The sequence below is a fragment of the Electrona antarctica genome (assembly GCF_951216825.1).
Source record: "Electrona antarctica genome assembly, chromosome: 12".
In the NCBI taxonomy this organism is placed as follows: domain Eukaryota; kingdom Metazoa; phylum Chordata; class Actinopteri; order Myctophiformes; family Myctophidae; genus Electrona; species Electrona antarctica.
Window position 1 is genome coordinate 34859232 of NC_136793.1, and position 15469 is coordinate 34874700.

Genomic DNA, 15469 nt, shown 5'->3' on the forward strand with positions numbered 1-15469 from the left:
CAGTGCATCATTCCAGGCAGGTGTGGTGACTGGTGAATGTGCGTGCTATCAACGTCGTCAATGACTGCGCCGAGCATGGGGTCAAACTCACAGACTTTGTGGCAGCAGTGAAGAGTGAGCAACATCTGTAGAATGTGCTGCAAGCAGTTGAGCATTACCGCTGTGAGCAGCCCAATCTTAGCTGCTGCAAGAGCCGGCTGAACATGAACACAGTGGAGGACTAAGACTCCATTTTCAAACATTTTTCAGTGATGATTTAAATGACAATGTAATGTTTATTGTTAAATAAACACATTTTGCTCTTTCCAATAACATCTTCTCAAAAACTATTTGTTGTATTTTTGATGAATTGACATGTCATGTTAATAGAAAATGGGAGTTATAAAAGCACCGAAAATGGCACTTTTTGGCATTTTACCTACATTTCACATGCTGCGTTGGACCTGTAAATCTGAATGAATCTTCCCCAAACTTTGCAAAGATCATTTCTATAGCCATTGGAACAAAATTCCAAAAGAACAGATTGATAATTTGTTGTTAAATTTTTTGCATTGAATTTTGATGCACCCTAACCACCATTCTTAACTAAGGTACGTTTGGTGATCGGCTGGGTATGTATGTATGTATGTATGTACATACGGTGTAAGAATGGTGGTCCCTTATTGGCTGTTGATGGTGACGTCACGTAACTAAGGTACGTTTCAAGGTTGGTATAAGGTCAATAACGGGTCTAATGGATTTAGATCAGCAGTTGCAATAGACATTAGTTAGTAGCAGTACTTGCGCGCTCTGCTTGTGCACAAGTAGGCCATGTATGGCCTACTTGCATGTCTCACATATTGTGTATGTACATCCAGTGTATAAAATATGCTATACAATACGGGCAGTGTCATTTTTGTTGACTAAGACTAAGACTAAAAGACTAATCTTTTGATATTTAGTCGACTAAACAATTTCAGATGACTAAATAGGACTAAAACTAAATCAGATTTTGCTGTCAAAATTAACATTGAAGCCGAGGAAAACTCAACTATACTTTAAATTTACTGTAACAGTCAGTGGATCCTGGTCAAAACAGGCCACAAATGCTTGAAATGATTTTCAGTTGAAGGTCTGTATTCTCTTTCCAAGGCCTGTGCCCGTTTCACAGAATCCAAGCAAAGAACATTCATAAATCACTATAACCAAGTGCGCCATTCCAATCCTTTCATTCACTTCTTTTTCCTCATGCTGTACAAAAATAACATTATATTTCATTTGACGTTATTGCCTCCTCTAAGCATACAATACTCTGATTGAAATTCTGCCTTCAATACAAATCCTGGAATATCCTGTGTTACATTTAAAGAGGCAAACACTCTGCGTGCACATTCTGGGAAATGTTCCTTGTTTAAAATACATAAATCAGAAAAATGCACACAAAGTGCACAAAGACCCGCACACCGTTTGCACTTGCAATACGAACTTTATTTAGGCAACGTTTCGGTCAAAGACCTTCTTCAGGCATCTGCTGATAATAGGTAGCCACATATATACGTACACATAGATCCACAATGACCAATCACAGTCGCCCTCTTTAATAGGGATGAGACCCATAGCAGGTGGTGAGCTCATTTGATTAAGTGATCACATGTCTATAAGCTTAATATACAGCAATTAATACACATCTTCAATTACCTATCATATATGAAAACTACGTACAGATCAATCCGTCAATTACAATACACCTCAATATATCACAATAAAGCAGAGAATTGTTATTTTTACAAATGTCAAACATAAAAATAAAATAAAAAAGAAGCTGTGTTCGGACAGGAGGTTATGTCCTAGTGGCTAAATAGAGAAGTGAAAAAAGCAATAATTAGAAAAACTACATTTGATTATAACATCACATTAAGTAGGAGTTCATCATTAAAGGAGCATTCAGTGATTTGGGTAATTTGGAAAACCCCCCAGTCCGCCCCGGTAACAAGTTGTGCACATGCACGCACTACAGTGGGGTGACACGTAGCCTCGGTCCCAGGCTCACTTAACTGCGAAAAAGAAGAGCCTGGTCACAACCTAGGACAAATAAGCTATCTAAGGCAGGACTTCCGCCGTGTAACCCCCCCCCCCCCCCCGGAAGTTAACGTTTTTTGACCAATCGCCGCGTTGTGTTCCCGAAAATGTATTCCCGCTGAAATGATCATTGGGTGGGGACTAGTAAACACAGCCGCACCGCGTGACGTAGTTATCTTACACGCAACACTTCCGCCACTTCCGCTGATAGTCTTTTCAGCTTAGGTCTTGCCCAGGGTGGGTGACACGCGACAGGCCAACAGCACGCACACCAAGGCCCGCCCCCACTCGATCATGATTGGCAGAAGGCCCCTCTCTATCCTGATTGGATGAAGGCTTTGCCACCTAGCCAAAACGAAACCTATGGTTTTTTGACCCCCATGGGGTTAACTAACCTGACTCCGCCAGATGGGGCAGCAGAGAGTACACTGGGTTCCCCCTCCTGCTCCCATCTGGACAGGGAGGAACTCCTTATATGGTCAGCACACTCTATAGTAGGGAGGATTAGTTCCTTGGATCTTAAACTGTTTACCTGTGTGCGGATGTTTAAAGGATGTGGTTTTGGTCGTGCTGTTGCATTGCGCACAATGACCACAGGGATAATTCCCCTTAGGGAGGGGAGAAAGGAGAGTCTGTCCACGCGCAGCCGGGCTGCGAGATTGAAAATCAGCATGTATCAAATGATCCCTCAAATGTTTACCTCTTTTAAAAGAAAATAGGAGGGTATTTAAACAGTTGTGCCAATTCGGGGTCAGACTTGAGAATGTGTCAATGTTTCTTGAAGATAGATTGGATCTTATGCGAGTTGGCAGAATAAGTAGTGACATTATGTAACAGAGAATTTCTTCTCCTTTTTGTAATAATTGAGAGCGGGTTTGTTTAGGGCCAATGTAAAGGCCTTCTTCAACTATTACCTGTGCCTCAACTAGTGTCGTATACCTTATACACTGTCCCTGTGGACTGGCCTACGTAGGCAAAACTTCTAGACAACTCAAACAAAGAATGAGTGAACACAAAAGTTCGATCCGTAGGAACGACCAGGATTATCCCGTCACAGTCCACTTTAATGATTTGAAACATGATATTTCTAGTTTTCGTTTCATTGGGATTGAACAAGTATACGCCTCCTTAAGAGAGGTGGTAACCTTGACGTTCTGCTCAGACAGCGTGAGGGGTTTTGGATACACACTTGCAAACCTTGACACCTTAATGTGATGTTATAATCGAATTCATAATTTCTAATTATTGCTTTTTTCACTTCTCTATTCAGGCACTATACTAGGACATAACCTCCTGTCCGAACACAGCCTGTTTTTTTATTTTTATGTTTGACATTTGAAAAAATAAAAATTCTCTGCTTTATTGTGATATATTGAGGTGTATTGTAATTTATGGATTGATCTGTACATAGTTTTCATATATGATGATCCACTATTTGTTGTATAGGTAATTGAAGATGTGTATTAATTGCTGTATATTAAGCTAATAGACATGTGATCACTTAATCAAATGAGCTCACCACCTGCTATGGGTCTCATCCCTATTAAAGAGGGCGACTGTGATTGGTCATTGTTGATCTATGTGTACGTATATATGTGGCTACCTATTATCAGCAGATGCCAGAAGAAGGTCTTTGACCGAAACGTTGACTAAATAAAGTTCGTATTGCAAGTGCAGACGGTGTGCGGGTCTTTGGGCACTTTGTGTGCTTTTTTCTGATTACATTGAGCCCTGCCTGCGCACCCGTCTCAGAGCATATAGGTGTGCATAAGACTTTGTTGTCTATTAAAATACATATATAAAATATCATTGGATGTATGCGACCCAATTAGGCCAGTCGATCTAAGATTAGACCCAAAATAAATTGCAAAAGTAATCATTCAAGGTTTTTTATGATCCTTAGGGTCATCCAAAGAACTATAAATTGATTATAATATAAATTGTGGATCATGGTAAATTCAGGAGTTGAAAGTTGGGGTACCATTGAAAACCTACATAAGGCAAGAATTTCAAATTTGAATTAAAGCTGCAAGCAGCGAAGACCGGGCCCTCGCGCGTGCAAGTTACAGGCAAATATCGACCAATCAGAACTGGGAGCAGAGCTAAGTAACTCTACTGAATGACAAGGATTTTCAAATGAGTCCAGTGAGGTGACTCATGACTCAAGACAATGGACCATCCTGCTTCATTAAAGTGTGACACGTGGAAATAGCATAAATTGCGCAAAAACACATTCAAAATGGCCGACTTCCTGTTCGGTTTACGTCATGGTGCCAAGACACTTTTTTGTAAGTTGGGACATGATACAGGTGTGTACCGATTTTCATACATGTAGGTGACATCGTATTGTGGAGCTTGAAGCACAAAGTTTTGTAGGGGGCGCTGTTGAGCCATTAGGCTACGCCCCTTTTTGAGACAATTAAAATACGTAATTTTTCGCCACTTGTGATGTGTGTGCAACGTTTCGCAACTTTTCGAGTATGTTATGCGGCTCAAAAACGCGATTCATTCGGGGGAATAAATAATCATTGCGATTTCAATAGGGACTCACACTGTTAGTGTTCGGGCCCAAATAATAATCATTACGATTTCAATAGGGACTCACACTGTTAGTGTTCGGGCCCTAATTATGCTTTAAGTAGCATGTGACATGTCAAACCCCAATTAAATTCTAGCCAACCATGAGCCTTAACCACATAAACACTACCAGAGTCCCAAAGGGTTCTATAAGGTCTGCTCCTTTTGTCCCATCAGGACTCTCTTTAAGACAATTACAATCACAGAATGTTTGTACCAGAATAGGGATGCTAGGGTTCATGTGGTTAATCAAAACCCAAGCCCCGAAGCTCTTCTATCAACAACATCCTATAGCGAATCAAAGGCATAGAGAATTCCTGGAAAAATCCTTGCACAACGTATGGCCTCTCTTTTATTGCTCTCTCTGTATAGTGATCTGGCCTTGGCTGCCTGACTGCCATTTGATAGTGGTCTTCTCCGGGGACTCCCTGGGCCCCCATCACAGATATATGACTGTCTCTGATCAAAGCTGGAGCCCACTGAGGTCAACCACTAGCACTGACCCTAGCATAACATTCCACCATCTGGCTCCAACAGGCTGGCTGGCCAGCCACCACGGTGGGGTGATATAGCAGGCTGACATAGCATGATATGTGTGATTAACATATGCCATGTGGTCAAGGTCAACGCCTTCGTCCAAAGTACCGTACAGTATGATCTATAAATGTCTCTTTTTAGCATGGGTGATCCCAGAAGGAGTCCAATGCCAAACACAGGTAGTGTTTTGCCTATAAATCTACATATTGTAAAATCGGGAAAGCTTCTGTGTTATTCTAGGGTTTTATTGATACTTCGGCTATTCCTCACCTTTGTCATACCATTGGCTATTAAGAAAATCACATTCCGTGTTCACCCAGCCAACCCCCCCCCCCCCCCCCCCCCACACACACACACACTTTGAAAAATCATGAAAATGTATGCAAATCTTTGTTTAGAGCACTTATGACGTAAATCGTTTGCCAGCCAAGTCTATGGACTTTGAGGATATTACAAGTCTATGTGACTTTAGTTTGTTTAGAGCACTTTAGAGCGAGGATATTACAAGTCTATAGACTTTAATGTTTGTTTAGAGCTGCTCTCAGCAACGTAAATCGTTTGCCAGCCAAGTCTATGGATTTGTTTAGGGCACTTAATTACAATGTAACATCATGTGCCCGGTATAAATACAGTGGGCACCCCTCACTTCACACAAGTGTGATTTCTTTACTCAAATATTTGAACTTAGAACTAAATATTTTGAGATAGGGGTCCGCGGCCAAATACATGGATCCATGAACCACTGAAATAGCAACACATTTTTCAGAAAAGTGGGTTAATGTCCTAAGCCTAAACTCTGTCGTACTCCACTGTCACCTGTCTAACAAAAATAGCAGATCTACAAGCTTGGCTATTTTCGGCACATGGTGTACCGTATAAATCAGGCTTTAGACTTAACCGAGCCGGAGAAGAGCATCAGGACGAGTCAACATCAGTCAGAGGATGTTTATGGGGTGTGTACAGTCCGACAGCTTTCACATTGTTATCGTTTTGCATATAGATATGAGGAAATCCTAGAATGTAAATAAATACACGCTGCTTCCATCTGAACATTCACAAATCCAGATGTCGGAGGATGGCCTCTCCACCTTGTGTGTGCAGAAAATACACACAAAGCCTAATTTTAAAAAGGCAGAGTGAGATGCTTACTCAACAACACTGATGCTGTTGCCATGGCACTGAATACAAAGCTAAGAAGCTTTGAAGGTGTGGAAAGATACAGTTTGTTCCATTCCCACAGGCCACCGACAGAGTGTGTGTGTGTGTGTGTGGGGGGGGGTTATCTGTGGTTGAATGTGTGATGTGTTACTTTGTGCTTGTGAGGCTAATGAATGGCATTAGGAGAGTGTGTACCACACCAGCAAAGGAACGAGAACCACATGAGGCAAGGATGGAAGTGAGCTAAGACCCCCAGTATGTGTCTCATACCAGTTAGGCACCACATGAAAGGGGCTTCTCCAGGTTTTTCAGGGAATCACTGCTTCTCCCTCAGTGGGAGTTTTCCAGCCGCAGGGTCGCTACGTTAATCATGGGTTGAAGAGCGTCGGTGAGTGACGCACATGGAAACATGCCCACTCAGATACCGTCTGTCTCACTGTACAGGTCTCCGAAGACCTTCCAATGAACACATTTAAGAACCGATGTGGTTGAATATTACGTATTAACCGCTATGCCTGCAGCGAGGAAGAAGTTGAGGACCAGCTCATTAGTGTGAGAATGACTGTGTGTGTGCCTACAGCAGGGCATGTCAACCTAGCCAAACGTATGGCACCGTTCTGGCTGATGTAAGTCCTACATCATCACCACAAGCTCCTTTCGTGAGTCAGGGCTGACTCTGAGAGGGAGACTTTTTAGAGGAGTCACAACTTTTCCACCAAAGCGGCAGAGAGTAGAGGAAAAAAATGAACACAAACACACAAGCTACTGGTTCACAGCCATGTCAAGCCCTATAGTTCAAAGACAGAGCTGATGGATGGGTTGACGGGGTGCATTCAGAGGCAGCCATGTCTTCCAGAGGGCATCTTTTTACAGTAATGATGAACAGCACAGCGGGTAGACCCCAAGAGCCCTGCAGGATCTAGTGAATGCGACTCACCGTTTCCCCGGTGTAGTAAAACGTTGCATGCCCTGAGCCAAATAGGCAAGAGAACACACACTGTGGTGTCTTTTTGCGTGCCTCTAAAAGCAATGGCAGTAATTGATACTCTGCTGCTGTGACATCCAACGCAAACACACCAAGAGAAGGAAGAGTTCAGCATTCGTCTGTCCAACTTGATAAGAGAGGGAAGATGATATAACTTCTCCCTAAAGGAAAACACTATAGAACTCTTATTGAAGATCACTTAGTTATTTATTGTTTATCACTGTTGCAGCCTCCATAAATCTCTAGTCTGCACAGTATGACACTCTCTTCCATGGGAATGTGTTATCTATTCTCTTACCGCTTGTAGATAAGTTCTGTTTTTAATAAGAACTTGGTGCATCGAGTAGCATTTATTATAGCAGTGCTTGGTAGAGGACCTCTGCCAACATGATAGAAATCAACCATTTCTCTAGTTGCAGGTCAATGGAAATGGTGCAAAACAAAACAAAACAAAAGGTATAAACTACTGTATAGCTCACTTTGCAGCTTGCAGCTTACTCTCACTGTCAAACAAATGGTTATCAGTAGCAGAAGGTTAATGAGGGTCAGGCTGTGCCTTCCTACTAGCACTCAACCCGGCTACCGCCCATACTCAACCACAATACAGGCAATTATTAGTCCCAATAATTCAATATATCTATTCACCATCCACAAATATGCAATGCAAATATAACATAAAATAATGAATGGGTATTGATTGTGCCTCCTATTTAATTACTTATGAAAATAATATTATGAAGTCTTCTGGGTGAGAAATAGTTTTTTAAGTCAACAAAATGTGTGTGTGTGGGGGGGGGGGGGGGGGGGGGGAATCAATGGCACATGAAGTCACATCCCTGGCCTCTCGTGTAAATCAACTCAGTGGGGGAAGGTTTTCAGAGGTCGCCCACTGTTTACTTTTTGAGAACACCTTCTTCTCGCTGAGGACCAACTTTATACTCTGCATCATTAGCTTGAAAATCGGTTATTTTTGGCAAGCGACACAGTTGTGCGATGGAGCATAAATTAGGTGGAAGAATCTTTGTCAGCCCAAACACCTCGAGGTGAACTATGAAGATAATCCAATGCTTAATAGGAAGAAGAGTTGACATTGAGATCATTAAAGGGGGAGAAAGAATGAGAGCTGCTCATCAAGACACACAGGCTTGATGACAAGCCCAGAGCCCATGGATGGATGGATGGAGAAAATGTACGTCAGATTGGGTGAATTATTCTCTTCACATGTCCATGCAATACATCTACAAGGCTATGTTTTCTCCTCAACATATCAAATTGAGAGTATTGAAGCATAACTGGGGACTATAGGGTTGTTTCAATTTCAGTTAAAAAATAAAATGTCACAGCGAAAGATGAATGAAATGAAACACTTCCATTTAATTTATCATATGGGTGGCGCGGATGTAGGTGGTGTGTTTCATAAAATACAATAATGGTACTGTACAGTAAAATCTCCCTGTATTTGCTGATGGGCTGCAGTGAAAACTGAAACAAGCCTGCCCTCTACAGAAGCACAGGAAACATACAGTATCTATCTCCAAGACATTTGGTACATACACGTAACTGCCAAAGTAAAGAAGCTCTGTTGAGTCTGTGATGTACATTTTTGCTGGCAAAGTAGGTTTTCTACCTAGATGCGAGTTTCTTCCAGGATTACAATGCCTCTCTCCGCAGGGCAGGAGAAGGATTTAATATTATACACATCAGTCATTAGATAACATCTCCACAGTAGAACATTAAATATTCACACCTGAACCATGCTGTACACTGTAGAATACCAGAAACTACTAGGCTACTGCCATTGTCCTACAGCTGAGAACTGTCCCACAACACTGTGATTTAAGCCACTTTTTTAATGAGATATTTTTTACTTGTACACACAATTTGTGTACATATGTATGTATTACACAACTTGTAATACATAATTTAAACTAGAATGATGCCATTTTAAAATGGTTTGCCATTTCACTTCACAATGGCCGTATGGGGTCCTCTGAGTGATCAGCATCATCTGATTAGGATTTACAGTTAAGCATGATTATGTGTGTCAAATCCTACCCTCATTCCAAATATCTCACACACCATTAGTGGATGTAGGAGGAAAATCCTGCTTCAGGATATTTATTCCTTGCGCTAATCCATGTATGTACTATTTAGATCCTTAGCTAGACTCAATGGATGCAGAAAGCATTGTCAAGATGCCAATCTTTAGAGTGGGCAGTTCACGCTCCTTTGTATTTTGATATACAGTAGAAGGAAACCTGAGGCAATGGAGAGGGACATAGGTCAGCGGAGTGTGTGTGTGTGTGTGTACACAGTCCTTTGCCTTTCCATAGACTAGTTGTGAAAAAGGCTTCCATGCGGTCTTGATTTCCAATTTCCAACTTTAACCATTTGAAAATGCATTGTTTCATATCTTTCCCCACATTGTGCCAGACAGACAAAAACATGAAGGGTGGTCGTGGACATATATCCATATCCATGCAACTGACCAGAACAACTTCTGAACTGCCCTGAAGCCTCTCCATATTGTTGCTGTCGGGTGGAAACCTCATTATGTCCAAAACATTACTCAAATTCAAATTCTAAAATAGCAAGAAAAGCAGAGCTACAAAAACACAGTGATGACACATTTTGAGCTTGTGGATCTGCAAAAAAGATTTTGTGTGACTGTAGTGCGAGGAGCTGAGGACGTTAATTTACGGATAAACATAAAAAGTTCAAATATGGTTTCTGCCTGACAGCAACGATATCCTTCCCATCTTGTGTTTCTTCACCCTTCTGAAGCACCTGGATCGGAGTACAATAGCAGCGCCGCATCTCACAAAGATCAGCCTGTGAGGAACAACCATGGGCTCATTCATACTCAAGTGAGGTAATGTTTCCTGATCTTTAAGTTGAACTTGACATATTCTTGAGTACCTGTCACAGGTCATTTCCTTGCTGCCCAATGGTGCTGCCTCTCAGCTTGAGGTCTGTCTTTGAACCTATCTCCTCAATCCACCGTTTGTGACCTACCCAAGGAAGAAACCAAAGGAAGCAAGCTGTGGTAAATGCTCTGCTGGTATCATTCATTCATAACAGAAGCAAAGTTTCATTATCAATCATATAACGTTGCTCCTGTCTCATCAATAATCACACCATGATGTGTATGGTATACAGTGTATATATGTAGTAAATAAGAGACTGAAGCCTGGGAAATTAAATACAAGTGAAAGGTTAGGAGAATTCAAAGGTCCCAAGGTTGACTTAGGCCCAGATTCCATGGTTTATGGATTTTATCGTGCGTACTGCGTAGGTATTAATGGCCCAGTCTATATCTCCTTATAGGGAACAGAAAACAGCCCCTCTGACAACAGTTAACAGTTTTCAACTTAGATCATCATCAGCATGTCAACACATCATTAAAAATGGCATCCCAATCCCCAGTGCAAAATTATACAGTAGAGCGATGTCTTAAATCATACATGCAGACGGGGACAGAGGACTAGCAACAAGGCCACAGTAGATACATTTACCACATGAAGATTAAGACTTTCCAGGGATTATTTCTACAGGAATCACTCCTAGCGAGTAATGAGGAGTCAGTGGTCTATGTATGTACAATGTACATCACATTAACAATGGAGAGAGCCATTTGCTACTGTATAGTCTTATGTCATCTAAGATGAGATCAACAAGCACCTCTTCTGGCATTTAGCCCACACACCCTTATCCAGGGTGGGTGAACCAGACCAGTACAGGTTCAATGTCTGCACTGCAGTGAGAACTGAACACAACATGTATGCAGACATTTGAACCACTTGTTCACTCAATATGAATTTGGTTCCTTCCTTCACACAATACGTCGTCAGTGGGTACTGTTCACAGGATTAGGCACATTATGTTGCAAATGGTGATAATGGTAATAATTTAGAGTGCAAAAATGGCAAGAGTGAAAGTGACCCAGAAGAATTTTGAGTGTGCTAGGAGAGGACCCAGAAATGCAAGCACAATGCGCTGTTCCGCTCTCTGCTAAAGACATCAGTGTCTTTAGCTCCTCCCATGCCTAGACTTCCTCTTACGTGACAGCTGAGGTTAAAAGACGTACCTGAGCCAAGACCTGAACTGACAAAATGTCAAAATGGTAAGAATGAGAACATAATAGAAATAGAAATTGATTGATTGGATTTTTACATCATGGTACCTACTACCTATATAGTACATAGCACATAATAGCAGTGGTGGACATTTTCTGGTTCCATCATTTCAGACCCCATTCATTTTTCCCATGATAGTTCCAAAAATATTTATATAAATTATTTTAAGCCTAGAATCAAGCCACCAATGATCCTGGTGAATCATTAGCATAAAACATTTGATTCTGTGAAAAAATAAAATATACATATTTAATTATATTATATCTCTGCTGTCGGGAAGAAACCACCTAACCTAACTAAAATGAAAAATATACATTTTTCAGGAAATTACGAAAACCTAAAACAAAGCAATACTGCCTCATCAACGTTGCAGGTGTTGTGACTTTATATTATTGTCAATTACTTGCATGAGAGGGGGAGAGGTGGTGGAGTTAGTTGCTTTAGCAGACAGTTTGATGGTCCAATGGAGTTAAGAGGTTTTGTCCAAAGCGTTTAACTACTTTCCATTGGTTCAATATTTTCGAAACACACAGATGTAAAGGGTGTTCAATAGCACTGATTTATGCAAAAAAATAAAAAGCCTAAAACATTTAGTTGGGAGGTTTCCTCCCGACAGCAACGACATACTATATTTAATAAACACTTTTTTTTTTATTACAGAATAAAATGTTTTATGGTTCTTGATTCACCAGGATCCTGGATGGCCTGGAAGGCCTAAATAATTCCCTATGGGAAAAACTAGACAAGCAGTTCCTGCATAAACTGCGTGGGCTTACTGAAAACCTGCTATGTCCAGTAGAAAATGTATTAGAGCTGAAGAAAAAAGGTTATGGTCATATACTAATGACATCAGGGATCTCCATATGGACATAAGGGGACACAGACGGGTACATATAACTCATGTACATATGACCATACCTATTGGTCGGCTAGGTGGAGCAAGCAACATACTGTAGGTGTGAAAAATACTAGCATAAATAACTGCATAGAGCTGAACATGTTGAAGATTGAACTAGATTTCTAGCACAAAGTATGTGGAAGTAGTTAGTATGTGGAAGTAGTGTGTGCTCGCTGGAGCGAGTCCACAATAACTGAATGTGGTCTGGTACGAAGGAACCAGAAAATGGCCACTGCTGCTATGCCCTATAGCCGTCTAGATGTGTGTGTGTGTGTGTGTGTGTGTGTGTGTGTGGGTGTCTCCACAGCTAATCTAAAAAACCACTCGTGTGAAGTGATAGGCACTCTTGTCATCATACATCACATTCCGTGCTCAGCCAATCAAATCATCACAAATGTAATTCCGGCCAATCACTTTTTCACTTTTCTCCCCTCACTTTTAATCCTCAATATGTACTTTGCTAATATGAACTAATTTCCTTGTGCATGCCATAATCACATGAATATTTGAAATTGTTTTGCTTTTTAGACGTTACACCTTTCTGAGGGGCACACAATACATATACCGAAGTAGGCCTACTAATATTGAGCATGTACACTCTTCACACAAATAACCGAAAGTTAGAGGTGAAAGATATGGAGATGACTGAAGTCATAGATGACTGACATCATAGACTGGCCACATAATATCAAGGAAGCCATGCAGTTATTAGACCCCATCTTGGTTTTGTGTAAAATGGTCCATCACATTTGCCTCTAGCTTTTGGTGATTTGTGTGAACAATATGCTCAATATTATATGTGTATTGTGTGCCCTCTTGTGGCAAAGCTAGGTTTAGCAGGCGGTGGTTTTGGGAAGAAAATGAGAAGAAAATGATTACTTAACTCATGCCTTTTTTAACTTATCTATTGCTTTTTCTACTGCATTCTATTTACTGATGTAATGTATTTGTATATGTTCATCATGCTCTTTTTATTCTGTATGTATGTTTTACACTGGAGCTGTTGGACAAATCAAATTTCCTTCGGGATCAATAAAGTATCTATCTATCTATCTACTTTCAGAAGAAAAGATTTAAAAAAAAGTTCATGTATTCAATTAATTCCAATATTATCCTGATATCCTTTGAACCACGTTTGAAAGCAAGGCACCAGCTTGTACATCAGGAGCATTTAGGGCCTAATATGCCTATATAACTATAATAGAAAAATATACCAAAAATGAACACTGTGACTGTACATTATATCTAGACACATGCGGCGGAAGGCGGTAGTTAGTTACAACAACTATGAACATCAAATAACAGCCGGCTGCCGACAGGATGTTATCTGATGTTCATACACGAGACGAAGTCGAGGTGTTTAATGATCACCCTTGAAGGGAGCATTATTTCTAAACAACTACCGCCGCGACATATTATCCCGCTTATTACACGGCGAATTAATTCCAAAAAATTATAAATTGACCCAAAAGTAACAAAAAAACAAAGTGATTCCTTGCTTACTCCATAAGTGTTGCGCTGGGCAGACACGGTTTAGTTGGTTGTCTCGGAAATCAAGGAAGTGATATAGAATCAATTTTCGGTTACTGGCACTGCAGCGTCTATTTCTCGCTTCAAATGTTTTCAAAAACATTCTTGAGCAACATCACATTGGATAAAGTAAATAGGCTACGGCATAAAATTCAAGCAGTGCAGCAGGTGCTCCCAGGTCTTCTTTGATTAGACAGCGCATCGGTCATCATCAATCAGCGATTGACCAATCAGAAATGAATCAAGCAAAGAGAGTGGTGACACGCTTTGATCTCACCGCAAAGCGGGTGCCTATGGGCTATAGTTCCAAATATTGCCCGCTGGAACTATTATATTGAGATAGAATGAGCACTTCCGCATTACATTGTTACAATGCGAGTCAACGGGAGTGTCATTACTCTCTTACTAGATTACTCTGATTCAACCAAGCCGTGTAATAAACGTAGACGTAGGTATTTGGTTGGTTAGTAACACAATTAAAAAGTTGAAGTCCAAAACATACATTTCGTTGTCATCCTCCTCATCCACCAGCTGCACCATCTGGAAATTGTTTGTCTGAAAAGTGAGTGAGATTTCCATCTTGCAAGTTTGGGAAATGCAGGCATTAATAATGCCTGCATTATGGTTGTCTGTCTGACTCATATGACTGAGACAGTTACTAGAAGTAAAGAAGAAATTAAAGGACCACTTCACCACTTTTCAACCTATGCTGGCTTGTGGACATTTGTCAAAAAAGATTTGCCACGGACATAGAGCACCGAAGTCTGACGTCACTTTCAGTAGAGGGCGCCTATACACAGGTTCATGTATTTTTTTTATTTGCAGTGAAATCTCCATAGGGCGATTTTAGGTCGCTGTCAACACATTGCGTTCCTGGGATTCCTCGTTGACGTAAGCTCAACTAGTGGTGACTCGACTCGTACTAACCACGGAACATTAAATATCAATAAAATAAAAATAAACGTAATTAACATTCAGTTTCTGTTGTGCGACGGCCAGATGCAGCCACCCTGCCTACCCGGAAATGTGGTCTCTGGGTTGTTTCTAACGCTTATTTTGTTACTCTTTGGGTATATTTGTACAGTTCCACCTTCAGTCGATGCTTCATATCCATATGAGTGAAAAGGCCGGGGTGATCGGTTTATTTTTCAAACACAGTTCTTATATGAGGCGATCTAAAATCCCCCTATGGAGATTACAATGCAAATAAAAAGTACACGAACCTGGGGACTGACGCCCTCTACTGACAGTGACGTCAGGACTTCGGTGCTCTATACAAAACGAGTGGACAATAATATTACCAGAAACACATAAAGAGCTAGTCCTGAATGACCACAGCAGGATCTGTATCTCTGAGTGTTCAAATGGAACCAAATGGACCATTATGGGGTTCTCAAATAAAACATTTGAGAACAACTAGTAGGACTCCTAATGTGTCATACATAGTGTCATAAATCAGTGTCATACTGTACAAATTCAGAAGAAAATCTGGAGACGGGGGTCACGGTGGCACAGTCGGTAGTGCTGTCGCCTCACAGCTAGAAGGTCCTGGGTTCGATTCCCGCTGGGGTCGCTGGGGGCGTGTTCCCT

General features: G+C 41.1%; 1 protein-coding gene across 2 annotated transcripts in view; it reads right to left on the minus strand.

The window, feature by feature from the left end:
- traf2a (Tnf receptor-associated factor 2a) overlaps positions 1 to 15469 on the minus strand; it is a 54843-nt gene that overhangs the window by 26224 nt on the left and 13150 nt on the right. Inside the window, exons 10-11 of one of the 2 annotated variants that reach the window (XR_013791292.1) lie at positions 10235 to 10326; positions 8797 to 10147 (exon numbers count right to left, since the gene is read on the minus strand). The exons of the other annotated variant lie outside the window; for it this stretch is intronic. The gene's annotated coding sequence lies outside the window, so the exon portion shown is untranslated. Of the gene's footprint in view, positions 1 to 8796; positions 10148 to 10234; positions 10327 to 15469 lie in introns of those variants that run through there. 2 annotated transcript variants of the gene reach the window in all.